This window comes from Podarcis filfolensis (genome assembly GCF_964270895.1).
Source record: "Podarcis filfolensis genome assembly, chromosome: 1".
Lineage (NCBI taxonomy): Eukaryota > Metazoa > Chordata > Lepidosauria > Squamata > Lacertidae > Podarcis > Podarcis filfolensis.
Genome location: NC_139604.1, coordinates 115,503,891 through 115,518,350, shown reverse-complemented (window position 1 = coordinate 115,518,350; position 14,460 = coordinate 115,503,891). Strand labels below are relative to the sequence as shown.

The 14,460-nt window shown below is 45.2% G+C and overlaps 1 protein-coding gene across 2 annotated transcripts in view; it reads right to left on the bottom strand.

Moving 5' to 3' along the window:
• The window catches only part of LOC310762864 (kallistatin-like), a 46,664-nt gene that overhangs the window by 13,714 nt on the left and 18,490 nt on the right, over positions 1 to 14,460 (bottom strand). The window contains exon 1 of one of the 2 annotated variants that reach the window (XM_083614519.1): positions 6,903 to 7,013. The exons of the other annotated variant lie outside the window; for it this stretch is intronic. The gene's annotated coding sequence lies outside the window, so the exon portion shown is untranslated. Of the gene's footprint in view, positions 1 to 6,902; positions 7,014 to 14,460 lie in introns of those variants that run through there. 2 annotated transcript variants of the gene reach the window in all.

Below are 14,460 nucleotides of genomic sequence, written 5' to 3'. Positions count from 1 at the left end.
GAAGAGGCCCAGGAGTATGTCAGGGCATGTGCCACTTGCCAACGAGCAAAAACACCTAGAGCAGCACCAGCGGGGCTTCTGCAACTGCTTCCAACTCTGCAAGGACCTTGGGAGGCGATCGCGATGGGTTTTATCACAGACTTGCCACCTTCTCAAAAGCAGACAGCGATCTGGGTCGTGGTGGACTTGTTCACGAAAATGGCGCACTTCGTGCCATGCCCAAAAGCTGCCATCAGCACAGGAAACAGCCCAGATGTTTGTAGACCATGTGTTCAAACTGCACGGGCTGCCGTTGCGAGTGATTTTGGACAGAGGAACACAATTTACCTCACAGTTTTGGAGGAAGCTGATGCAGCTTTTGGAAGTTGAAGTGTGTCTGACATCAGCAAGACACCCTCAAACCAATGGAGAGTCAGAGAGGACCAATGCTACGTTGCAGCAGGGGGGCCACTAGGGGCGCATTGGAAGATGGCTGACAATACCATCTCTCCGGCTCACATGAGGTAATTAAGAGGCTGATATGGGAGTATGCAGCCTCCCTTGTTACCCCAAGGGAATGGGGAACACTGCCTTGCCTATGGTTGCCATAAATCACCCCCAGATTCGAAAGAAGGAGGTGAGGGCACTAGGCACACAGTCCTCGTAGGAGACGGCGCTCCCTGAAGCTGTCTCTAATCGCACGTCCTGGTTGCAGGAGTTCAAAATAAACAATTAGAGAGAAGCAAATGCACATACTTTGAGTGAAGATCAGGAGATAAGACTGCTAATTAAAGTGATCTATCTGAAGTGGAGCAACGGGCTGGATTTAACAATAAATCAAGAAGAAGATTCATCAAAGGATCGGTATGTCGGAACGGGACTGAAAAGGGGGGACTTTTCTTTTTTTATCTTATGTGAGTACCTGACAATCCTGCCCCCCAAGAAAGAATCGTTGCAATTACTGATTACAAGCAGGATGATTAAGAACTGTGTAGAAATAAATTACTAATCAAAGATATGGCTTGTGGGAACATCGGGAAAGGAATGAAAGCTCTTTGTGACACAGTTATAAAAAGAGAGATTTGCTACGGCAGGCCTGGCCACAGGATATGGAGGGGGAGGAGGACCATGGCTTGTTATTATATCAGACTGTGAGTTTGACCTGGCAGGGCCCCCTGAGAAAATTGAGGAGAGACTGGCATGCCTGTGGAAATTAACGGACAGACTTTGGGAATGTTTTGTACGGAGGTGTGGAAATGGTGTCTGTCTATTTTGATATGGCTCTTGGAGGAGTGTAAAATCTGTTACAATATGAGAACATCGCAGCTGCAGACAGCCAGCTTGTTGACATTATGTGATATGGCTAGCTGTGGGAAAGTAAATTCCCGGAAGTTCACAGGCTTTGGGAGTCTGTGTCCAGTGTGTAATTTGAGACCTTCCTCTTGCATATGTACAGGAAGTATTAGTCTCTTGCTTGCTGGAGTCTGAAGTGATCGGACGTGTTTTCTTGTAGGCTTGTACAGTCAGGAATAAAGACATGTAAATAGATTTCTGGCTATCTCCTTTCCCTGCTGGGACGCAAGGAGGGAGGGGTGTGCATTTTCCCACGCTGGGAGATGTCGCCTGTTGAGACCTATCCTGGACTTGTGGGGATTGCAGCCAGGGGGGTCACCGGTAAACAAGCCGGGAGCCTGGGAGAGGAGCCAGCCTCTCCCGAAGAGGCTTGTTTTCCAACATGTGGTAGCAGATCGGAGGTCGATGGATCGTAAACATCCTCTGCAAAGGGAGTGGTAGCACGCGGATGGTGGCTACTGAGTAACGGCTGAGGACGGCTGGACACCGGTGGAGACGTGTTTTGCTGATAAGCTACGTTCCACGGACCCCTGAAGGTATGCTGATTTATGGCTGAAAGAGTGAACGTGGATAGGAATCCTTCTCCGGTTCACTGAAAAGAAGCTGTTTTTTTGGATTAAAAACAGCACCGAGAAGGCCACATACTTCGCATTCCAGGGCAGCTGATAAAGTCTGCCGTCGCCTGCCATGTTCCGTTGCCTAGCGACAAGATGTGAGTACTTTTTGAGCTAATTTATGAGCTAGTTAGCTTTATAGGCAACGAGAGAAAAGCAAGCCGAAACGAAAGCGAGGCTGGGACTGAGAGGCTGGGAATAGCTGTTGGAATTTCAGCGTTTGCTTGCTATCTCACAGACTGAGAAAGGGACTTTCCAAGCTGGGCTAACTGCCAGGTGCAAGCAGCTTGTAAACAGCCCAATAGACTTTTGGATTTTACAGCTCGCTGCTGAAGGCTGAGGCTTGGAATTAAGATGGCTCTGTTCTCTCAGAAACTCCGGAAAGTTTGTGAAGCTGGAGTGAGAAGCAAGGGCCAAGAGTTGGCTGCACCAGAGGGGGAGAGCCAAGATGGCGCTGGCCAGAATCTTGAGAGCTCATCGAAAGCTGGGAGGAGCTTTGAGCCCCAAAGGGGAGGTGAAGGAACTGTTGCTGTTCCTGTTCTTGCTGCAATGAATGTTGCTGACAGGGGGAGTGAGGCTCGGAGTTATAGCACCCCCACTGCTATTGCAAGGGAAGAGCAAGCTGAAGCTCTGAACGTTGTTCTTTGTTACAATTGTGGTCAGCCTGGGCATATTCAGAGGAACTGTAAGAAGCCACATCAACAGAAAGGAGCTAGAGGGAGCTCTGCAAAGCCTGAGGCTTCAAGCAAAGGTCAAGCCAAGTCCCAGGCAAAACCAGCTAAGGCTTTGATGTCGCTCGAGGCCACATCATTGGTGGAAAACGCTTTTATTTTGGACACAGGTTGCACGCAGCACATGGCATCACACCGGGAATTGTTTTCTACGTTTAAGAAGCAACGCTTCACTGTGAAGCAGGCCGATGGCCAGGAGTTAGAAGCGACCGGATTCGGAACTGTGTATCTGGAAAGCCTGAACTTGACTATAAGCAATGTGTATTTTGTTCCTGATTTAAAGTTCAATCTGCTGAATGTTTCGCAGATAACTAAGAAAGGACTGGTGTTGTCCTATGATAAGGAAAGCTGCAAAATCGTCAAAAATGGAGAGCTGTATCTTTCTGCCAGAGAGAAAGATGGACTGTATCTATTGACATTTGAGGAATCTGATTACAATATGTCTATTGCATGTGATTCTAAAATGATTTCTCTTGCAGGTGTGACGAAAGATGTCGAGGATCAGAAGACAAAGAAGGTTAACAGAGTTTTTCAGCGAGTGTATGCTGATGTAATTGGTCCTCTAGCACCATCTAGAGGCAATGCTAAATACTATCTTGTATGTGTTGATCATTTCTCTCATTATGTATGGATTTACATTTTGCAGAGGCCCAAAGAAGTCTTAACAAGGTTTCAGGAGTTTTGTGATAAGGTTAAGAATGTTCATGATGCTAATGTTGATTGTCTTTTCACAGATGAAAAGCCAGTTTTTCTTTTACAGGATTTTCAGGATTTCCTGGAGAAACAAGGGATAAAGCATAAGGTTGCTGTTTCTCAAGCTGCATGGCACAAAAGTATTTGTGTAAAAGTGAACAAAGAGTTGCAAAATGGCATGAAGGCAAAGTTCCTAAGTTCACATTTGCCAAATGAGTTTTGGGCTGAATCTTTATCTTGTTTTTGTTACACTTGGGTGAGAAAGGTTTCAAAAGGTATGAAAAGTTCTCCTTTTGAGAAGCTATTCCATAGAAAACCTTCTGTAGCACATTTTAAGGTTTTTGGATCTCATGTGCAGACAGAAGCTCCAGGTGGAGTTAACAATGCAAAAGGCATTTTTGTGGGTTATGAAAAAGGTCTCTACAGAGTAATTTTGTCTGAATCTGGTCAGGTGATTCTCACAAAGTTTCTAGAGAACGCTCCTGGACAAGAGAGATGGGTTTTTCACACCTTTCTCACTGATTACAATTCAGATGATGATTCTGATTTTTCTGATTATTCTGGTACAGACAGTGACACAGACAGCTCAGAGAGTTCTGTTGACACAGTCATTGAGAGACGTTCTCACACAATGTCTAGACCTACACAGGTTAAAGCTGAACCAGAAGTGATTGAACCATTGTTTACTGTTGGGCGTGGTTCTCCAAAAGGTCCTGAGGATGAACCAGTCAGCAAAGAGGATCAGCACCTCATACGCAGGTCTGAGAGGGTTACAAAGGGCATACCACCCAAGAGGTTTTCTCAAGAGTTTGCTAACTCAGCTGTTGCATGTGTTACTATTGTTGACAACTCTAGACAAGTTAAAGCTGTGTCTAAGTCAGAGACAAAGACACAACTGGGAGTTGCTAAGCGTAACACTACATTCCCTAGCCAAGGTAATGCAGATGCACTCATTCCTTGGAAAACAGACAACCAGAGAGTTACATTGGGGAAACCAGTGGCGGGTTGTTACAAGGGTGGAACTGAAACAACAGGGGATTGTTATATGTATAACAACTGTTTGTTTTTCTTCGTGTAGATTTATTGCTTTATTGTTTGGCGCCCAGCCACGCTCCCCTGCGAGTCTCTGCAGCTTCTGTTTACGCAGTGTGGCTTTGGAGCGGTCGTAAAGCAATTAGCAGAATTACACAGCGTCTGTGTGTGAAAGGGCAGTAAAAAAGTCCAGACGTTTCTTCTATCCTAATACCTCTTTATTGGGAAACAAAACAGCATATTTACAATCCATAATAGCCATCAGTCTGTAGCTGCATTTTCTCTGCGTCCTTCTCTCTCAGCTTGCAGCGACGCAACAGAACTGCTTTCGCTTTCCCCTCAGCTCACAGCATTCCAAGCTGCTTTCGTCACATCCTGGCGTACTTCCCTTGTACGCGCCTCCTCTCAGGCTCGAGGCACAGAAGGTTAACCCTTCACTATACCCAACAGTTTTCTTCTCTGGACCAAGCTTCGTTCGCAGCTAACGATGATTCATATGGGGGAGGATGTTACAATATGAGTACAACGCAGCTGCAAACTGGCAGCTCCGTGAAAACATCACATGATGTGGCTAGCTGTGGGAAAGAATCTTCCCGGAAGTTCACAGGCTTCACACAGCTTTGTTCAGTGTGTAATATGAGACCTTCCTGTTGCGTATGTAAAGGAAGTTTGTGTCACTTGCTCGATGGAGACTGAGCTGATCGGTAATGTTTTCTGTAGTGCTGTAAAGTCAGAAATAAAGAGATGTAAATAGACTTTCTGACTATCTCCTTTCTCTTGCTGGTATGCAAGGAGGGAGGGGGTGTGCATTTTCCATGCTGGGAAATGTCGCCTATCAAGATCTCCCTGGATGCCAGCCAGGGCAGATCACCGGTAAACAAGCTCCGGGGACCTAAGCGGGGGGCCAGCCTCTCCCGAGGGGGCTAGTTTTCCAACAAAGACTTATTTGTAAAAAAGCCAGGCAATGGATTCAAATGAAGGGGGAAAGGGAGATTCTGACTAAACAGGAGGAATAACTTTCTGACGTAAGAGCTGTACAACAGTGGAATGGACTCCCTCAGAAGTTTTTACCACAACTGCAACGGGTGAGCTCCGATCGCAGTAAGCAAGTTGGGGCGTACACCAGTACTGAGAGGGGCAACGTTTGGCTAAACGACCCCTGAAAAGGCTTGGAAGGAAGCTCAAGCCAAAGGAACTTCGGCAGTGTCTTTTTGGTGTCCCTGGTGGGGGGCAATCCAGGCACAGAGAATAAGATCAAACAGACCGGTGAAAAGCCTGACATCACTGAAGCAGCGACAAGATGGTAAAATCTCTATTTCTATATTAAAATAAACGTAAAGTGGTAGCAGCAGCAACAAAACCTAAAAGGAAATAAGAGAAGAAGAAAAAGGGGGAACTCGGGGGGGGACCCCTCGCGGAGTGAGTAAACCCAAAACAAAATAAAGAGTAAAAATAGCGGAGGGGAAACAATGCTACCACAAAAGTAAAGTGAAGACAGAACAGAAAAAATAGAGAGAGTGTAAAGAAATCACTCAGGTTGCAATTAAAATATCTGAACAGCACACTATCTAAAATGGACTTACTAGAAAGCGCAGAGCAGTGCAGGCTGCGTGTTATTGGAGCTGGGTAGAGTAGAGCAGCCGCTTTGAAACTGAAGGTCCTTGAAGGAAAGATAAAGACAAAGGAATAAGGAACGCTGTGGGGAAAAGGAGGGGAATTTAACAAATAAGATGGTGACGAGGATCTGAAGACGCTGGGTAATCACTGAGAAGGAGAAAGTGACGAAGACAAAATAGTGAATGTGAGGTTTAAAGGACGACAGAAGCTGGTGAGCTGAATAGATAAGAACACAGTGACACACAATGGACAAAGGAGGAAAAACAGCAGTAAAGGAAAATTGAAGCAACAGAAGGACATCTGGTGCTTGAAAAAGAGAATGCAAAATGTCTCATGCAATTAAAAAACAGACGACTGGAACTGGAGGTCAACAGCAACAATTAAGAAGAAACTCAGGCTTTGAAGAAATTGATTTGAGAGAGCTTATCATAAGTTTGACGGCGGACATTGGAGGAATGAGAAGAGATTTGGAGGAAAAAATCAATACAATTGACAGGAAATTAGAAAAATTAGAAAACAAAATGGGGAAAAATGAAAAAGAAAATGAAGAAATAAAGAAAAAAATAACAGAAGTCTTAGAAGGAATGAAGGAGACAGATAAGAAAGTACAAGAAATAAAGAATAAAAATCAACGAATGGAGGAGATGGTGAAGAAAATCAGCAAAGAACAAAGGGAAGAAAGAAAATAAAACAAAGATAAGACATTACTAGCAGGTATTAGGCTGCTTCTATTCCACAGCCTCCTTCAAAACCAATTTTCACTATCACCTCCTTTTTCATACCTGCTCCTCTTCTCTCCTTTCCTGACATTTCCATTGGCTCACAGACCACCTCCATGGTACCCTCCAAGCCACCCTCTGCTGTAGCAGCATCGGATATTTACAGAACGTTCAGAGGTGTCTCTGGGAAGAAGCAAGGAAAACTATTTGCAGAAAGTGGCTATTTATGTTGGGGCACTGTCTCCTTCATTAAACACAACTGACTAAGCCAAGAACAACAAATATTGACTATGGCTTGCATTGCTGGATACCATCATCATCAATCTTTATTACGGTCCAGAGACCCAACAAATCATTACCAAGCAATACACAATTCATACGGCCTACCTCCAGATTAAACAAGCATTTTGTTCAGAATATAGGGATCTAAAAACTTTGCCACTGCTAATGTTCTAGCGTTTGTCCGGTCTTCCAATAGGAACCTGACATAGTGAGCCTCTGATTTTCCTGGGAAAGGTACCAGCAATGGTAATAACAGTTCAGCCCTGGCTTGCTCATATTTTGCACAGTGCAACAAAATATGTTTTATGGAATCGATGTCTTGAGCACACGAGCAAAGTCTGTCCTGGTAGGGAACTCCTCTCAACCTGCCATCCAACACTGCAGAAGGAAAGACGTTTAGTCTGGCTTTGGTGAAAAGCCTTCGATAATTTGGTACTGTCAGATTTTTAATGTAAGATGTTAACTTAAAGACATGCCCATATTGTACTCCTACTGCCAGCAGACTGCAGACTGTTGGGAAACACCCCCAGGAAGGCTGCCAACTTCCCAAAGCACCAGGGCTTCTCTCCGGTGTTCACTCTCTGGCTGGATTCCTCCCTCAGTCCGGAGAGACCGGTTATGAGCGACCCCTCCCTCCTGAGAGGAGCACGCTAATCTTCTTCTGGCGTCTCATCACAGAAGAGACAGTCCGTAGCCTTCTCAACTACTTTATTAAGACTGTACAACACAGCTCTTACAAGCATGACTACTCTCCTGAGCAGCAAGAGCAAGAGTCTCCGACTCGACTCAGACTTCGACTCAGAAGTGAAAGTAACTCTAAGTAACTCTCCAGTTGCAAGAGAACTAGCTGAGACTTCCTGTCCTACGCTCAGAGACATCACATGATGTCAACAATGTAGCTGCTGCTCGCAGCTGGTGGGAAACTAAAATCCCAACACAAACTGAGTGTGGTCAAGATCACAAGTCACTGTGTGCATTATCCCATAATCTTTGCTTTAACGTCTTTAGGGCGCCTTCATAACCCAGGTAATACAGTTGGGGGGGGAGACAGACCAACAGAGGTGGCTTTTTTAGCCATGGTTTTCTGCCATTTGCTGACAAATTCCTCATTGGTCAGGTGTTGGTACAAACCCTTCCCTAGATCAAACACTGAAATCCTGAGCCAATGTTTTAGGGCAGCCCACCATGCTTTAGTTGAAATTGGGCATTCACCAGCTTCTAACAGAAGTGTGGAGTTGGGGACACAGTTGGGTACCTGCAGCAGAGATCGTAGAAATTTTGCCTGAAAGCCATCTAGTTTTGGCAGGTCGCCATTATGCCAGACATTTGCAGCGTACAGGAGTTGGGAAACGGGTTTTGCGTTGAAAACCCTTAAGGCTGCTGGAACATATTTGCCTCCCTTTGTGAAAAAGAATCTGAGTATGACTAGCTTTGTGATCTCCGCCTTTTGAAGGGACGTTTGCCAGTGGTGCTTCCAAGACCCTGTATGATGGAATGTGAGCCCTAGAAAACTGAAGTATTTGATCTGTTCAAGGTTATGGCCATTCAGCACCCATTTAGACTGGGAGAAGCTTCTTTCGAAAACTAAAATTTTAGATTTTTCATAATTAAGGGATAAACCATTTCCAGAACAGTAATCAGAAAATTTCCTCAGCAGATAATTCAAAGCAGGTCTGGAATGTGAGATGATGGCCGCGTCATCCGCATATAACAAAAAGGGGATCCTTCCCAATTATTGAAAGCAGGCTAACTGGCCTATAATTGGAGGGTACATTTGGGTGGCCTCTCTTAAAGATTGGGACTACTATAGCATGTTTCCAGCTATATGGTACTTTACCCAAGTTATTTACTACCGTAAAAGGTGCTGCCAGAAGCGGAGCCCACCAGTGCTGGTTTGATGTAATCAGTTCCCCTGGGATAAAGTCTTTCCCCGGAGCCTTTCCGCTCTTCAGATTCCCAATTAATGTATGGACTTCCTCCACAGTAACCGGCCTCCAATGAGGGAGCAGTGGCAATTCTGCCCTGTCATCATCCTGGAAGCTGGAAGGGAGGTTTGGATTTTCCATAAATATATTTCTGAAGTGGTTCCCCCAAACCTGAGCTGGAATGGCACAGCTGGGGGCTGAAGAATTGCCAAAAGAGTTTAGTTTCATTGTTTAGTGAGGCATTCAATAGCAGGGACCAGGAATTTTTTCCGGACTGCCTTTTTTTAAGGCCAAAAGGGCTTTATACTCTTTTTTGATTTTGAAATAAGATGGAGGTAAAACCGCAGAGCCTAGGGCTTGCCGATCAGAAGGTCGGCGGTTCGAATCCCCGCGACGGGGTGAGCTCCCGTTGTTCGGTCCCTGCTCCTGCCAACCTAGCAGTTCGAAAGCACGTCAAAGTGCAAGTAGATAAATAGGTACCGCTCCAGCGGGAAGGTAAACGGCGTTTCCGTGTGCTGCTCTGGTTCGCCAGAAGCGGCTTAGTCATGCTGCCCACATGACCCGGAAGCTGTCTGCGGACAAATGCCGGCTTCCTCGGCCTATAGAGCGAGATGAGCGCGCAACCCCAGAGTCGCTCACGACTGGACCTAATGGTCAGGGGTCCCTTTACCTTTAAGTAATTTAGTCCAGCGTTTCTATAGGCCAAATAAGCGTTCCTTAAGGCTTCCTTCTTTGTGCGGCACTCTTGGTCAAACCAACAGCGCCCTTTAGCAGGGCGTGGCTTGCCGGCTGAGTTTATGTTGACAGAGACCACATCCTGCAAGGACTCAATGAGATTTTTGTAAGCCGTCAGGGAGGAATCTATTGATAAATTGTTTATTATAATTGATCTTAACTTAATTGCAGTTTGTGAATTCAATCTGTTCTCAACTGCAATTGCTGTCTCAGGTGTCCTTTTTTTTCTTCTACGCAATGCTGGATCATTTGCTTTATCTATTTCCTCGTGTTCTATGTAAGAGAGCTGAATTGAATTTTGGCCAGTAGTGGAGACAATTAGAGGTGGGTGGTCGCTTTCGGTCCTATTATCGATGTTGAATTTTTTAATTGATTCGAAGGCCTCCCTGTTAGTGAGACAGTAGTCTACTATGCTGGCTCCATTTGTATTTATGAATGTGTACTCGCCTTCTCTGTCTCCGGGGAGCACCCCATTAGCAATGATAAGGTCAGGATTTATTTGTAAAAAAGCCAGGCAGAAGCCAGCATAGTTGATTTGACAATCTTTCGAATTTCTACAAGGGGGTGGGTTTAGAAAGAGGACGCTATTTTCCTTTAGATCTCTTGATATTGGGAATTTTATTTCCAAGCTATCATTATTTGAGCCTATTCTGGCATTCATATCTCCCATTAGGTAAAAAGGCGATCCGGGGTACTTAATATGTAGGGAATAAAGGAAACTATGGAATTTACGCCATGTGCTCTCGATCTGTGTTTGCGCTGTATATGGTGGGATAAAAACTGAAACAAGAATGATGCTCTTGGATTCCAGATGCAAAGTGATCCCCAGTGCCAGCTGCTCGAAAACTCAGCACTCAGTAACCTGTGACGCCAACTGAGTGGAAACTAGAGTTACTAGGCCCCCCCTCAGTCGTCCCCTTCCGAGCGGTTTAGAGGCCTTGATTTCATAGGCGTGGTAACCATCGAGAACTATGTTGTCAGTTGCCCAAGTTTCCTGCAGCATTATTATGTCAAAACACGTTATATATTCACAAAATGGCTCATCCCCTAGTTTGTTGGCCCAACTCACTATGTTCCATGAGATAATGTGAAGACTGCACGTTCCATAACCGGCTTGGCTTCATTGTGGTGGGGAAATTGTTGTCAGCTCTCCCACTAGTTCGGTAGTGATGCAACCGTTCTTAGGATATGCACAGTGTTGCTGTTCTCGGGGTTGAGTTGCAACATTTTCCCGATTTCCTGGCATCGACGGTGTTATGTGAATTGCTGGGACCATCGGGGGGTCTTCGTCAAAGACAATAAAATCTGTCTCTTGCGTTCTGTGTGTCACATTTCCCTTCGGAGGAGCGTCACTTGGCATTGGCTGATCAGATTCCAGCCGGGGTAAAGAGTGGTGAAATTCTGGATCTGCCAAAGGCGTAATGGAGTGTCCTATCTTTGAATTATCTAGATTGGGCTGGCGTTCTTTGTGTGTTTGGCCTTTTTACTCTGATGTTTTCCTCTCCAAGGGAGTTTTACGGATGGGTTCACTGCACATTTCCATATTTGACGGCCCCTCCGAATGAATCATGGCCCTATGGCAAAATTCCCAAGTTGATTGCTTGGGGTCGGTCTGGCTATTCGACAAGTTGGGCAGTAGTTGTTTTCGTTCTGTGTCTTTAAAAACGTGCCTCAACTCAATATTATAGTCCTGTAAGAGGGCCTTATATTTCTGGAGCATTTTAGGGGTAGCTGAGTCAGAAAATGTCAGCATGAGTCTAGTGTGCTGGGGGTCCATGCAAAGCAAGTTTATCGCAATCAGAGTGTTGCAATGGATATTTAGTAAAAGCTTAAAGTTTCTCTTCACACTGTCGATTGATTTCCAGTAAGGCAGCATACAATTAAATGGATATATATCGAGAGCTACTTGAGTGCTTTGTAAGATCAGGTCCCTACTTTCACTTTTGTTGTTTTTACTATTTGTAGTCTCTCGGTTATCAAGTCCAGACTGGTTACACCCCTGTACACGATGGTCTAGGGGGAGGGCAACGCTGTGGTTGGTCTCTTTAGTACTGAGTGAGCTATTTTTGGCTGCCAGAAGCACCAACTCCGTCAGGAGAGATGTTACCTTTTCTAATTTGATGTTAATTTCCTCCACTGTTCTTGCAGTCAGCAGACAGTGGTCCGCGAGTATTTCTGCATAGAGCGGTGCCTCCTCAGATAGTAGTTCATGGAATAGTTCACTAGCGCTCATCTCAGCATTCTCCTCTGGGTGATCTCCACAAATTAAAGCATCCTCACCTAACTGGGAATGAGTTCTATTTGATGTAGTAGGTTCTGAGTTCTGGGCTCTTACAGAATTGTCCATTTTACTCTGCTTGCTCTTCTGCTGTGGGCTGACTTGTGGAGATGAGGCCGGTTGCGTCTTTTTCCTAGACATTTCCCCAGAGATAGAGCCGCTACTAATTTCTGCTGAAAATCAGGAAGCTTGGCATCCTCCCACGAGAGGGTGTTTAATCTCCACTCCTGCTGATAAGTAGTTGGTAGGTTGAGTTGAGCTGCAGCTAATTAAGGCTTTCTCTGAGACTTTCCAAGACTTTCTCTAAGACTTTTAACTCAAGCCCTTAACTCAAGTTTGTGAATATAATAGCTGCCAAATGACAGAGATAAAATACTGCGGCTGATAAAAGCTAATAAAAGACCGATAAAAATAATAAAAACTGCATCAACTGATGCGGAGCTCAAGTCAATGCTACCACTAACAACGCCATCTTGACCTTCCGCCACCTCTGTCGGATACCAATAGTCCCAAGTCTACAGCGTACTGTCCCCTCTAGTGAGGATAAAATTGGGGGTGTCAATGGGTTCTCCTGGCAGTCTCATACCCCCAATTGTCCCATTTTAAGTGGGACGTCATGGATCACAGAAGCCAATCCTGGATTCTGTTTGGATCCTGGAATGTCCCATTTAAGAGGGGCACTCTGGCACAGATCAACAGGGCCAACCCTGCTGTTTCTAAAGGTCCTGAAGGCAGGCCAAGGAGGAAGGGGGAGGAAGGAAAAGGAGGGAACACCTGCCTGTAGTAAAAAAAACAAACAAACAACTTCCAGGGCTTAAGGGAAGGTCTTGGTTTTGGGGAGAAGTGTCTCCCTCTATGTGTGAGAGAGACAGGTTTAGTTCTCTGGTGACAGAGAGAAGCCAGACTGTCCACTGCACTGATCAATCTCCCCATTCCTAGGGAGCTAAACTATCCTAAATCCCATTATCACTTTTGAATGCCGGCAAGACCATGGCAGTGATCTGCCCTCTTTGAAGATAGTCCCAGGAAATACTGGGTTTGCCTCTAGATTACACCACCAGCTTGCTTCCAGGCTTGCTTATAAGAACATTTTCTTTTAATGTGAAGAGTGTCTGGTTCACAAAAAAGCATCCAATGTCAGGGGCTGGTCTGAATTGGATGCCAGAGACTGGTCTGACTCTGAAGATGGGGGAATGTAGTTGCAGACAGTTCAGCCTGTAACAGGGAAAGAAGGGGAGGATTCATCCCCATCTTCCTTCAACATTCCCAGAAGCATATTTAGAGGCTGCACAGTTGGGGGAAGAGTTAGACAGCTTTGATATGGTAGCTAAGCAACCAGGAGGGAGCGAGTGTTTGGGAGATTCTTCAGTCGAAAGTGGAGGGGAATTCCCTCCCTCCCCTCGAACTCAGAGGACTGAAAAGGTTAATGAACAATGGAAGCACAGGGGTGGGGAGCAGACCTTTGGTGCACTTCTTGCTGTGGAAGGGGAGGGGATTCAGAGTGAGCAACTGACATCCTGATAGAAGATGGCCCAGGGCTGCTCTCGGTAGTTGTTGTTGTAAATCAAATGAAGTATAAACCTGCCTGAGGCTCTTTAATCCTTATCGGAAGCTCCCAGAGAGAGGGGAAACTCCGATGCCTGCCTGCGTATCTGACATCCAATAGCGATAAGAGTGAAAATGTTTATGACACTTTAAATGGGAAGGATGGCAACTAGGCAATGAAACTGCAGGGGCATTTAACAGCAATCCAAGGAAGCCAAAGCACTGTAGGATAAAATGCACGTGCCTAAGACATATGACAAGAGACACAATATACAGATATTTGTTTGAGAAAACCATGCTGGGTCTTGGTAATCACAGCATCCTTTTCTAAGTGCTCACAGGCAGATTGTTTAATTATCTATTCTAGGACCTTGAAGTCAAGGTCACTGCCAATGTCCTCCCCCCCCTCCTGAAGATGGGGAAAACATTTGCCCTCCTCCAGACTGCAAAGACCTCACCTGTTCTCCAAGAATTCGCCAAGATTATAGACAGAGGCTCTTGGATACAGCTCACCAGGCCCTGAATTCATTTGAATTTGAATTTGAATTAATTGAAGTTCCATTACCATCTTTTTTCCGTCTTAGACTCCAGCTCCCTTTACGGATTATTATTTTTTTCTGTTATCACCAGGTTGGGCACTGCTTTTCTTTTCAGTGAAGACAGAGGCCAAGTATGTGTTGAGCAGTTCTGCCTTCACCCTGACACTGAATATAATTTCTGCTTGTTCTCCACCCTGAGGACCTACTACTTGCTTGTTCTTTCTCTTGCTTTGGGCATAGTCACAGAAACCTTTTTTTTATTATTTGTAAGCTCTCCTGAAAGCCTCAGCTCATTCTGAGCTTTTGACCTACCTGACCTTCTCCCTACAACTGTTGGCTACTTGTGGATACTACACCTGAATGAGAGATAATAATAAAATATTGTTAACCTGATCTCTCAAATGGCACAGGTGTCCAC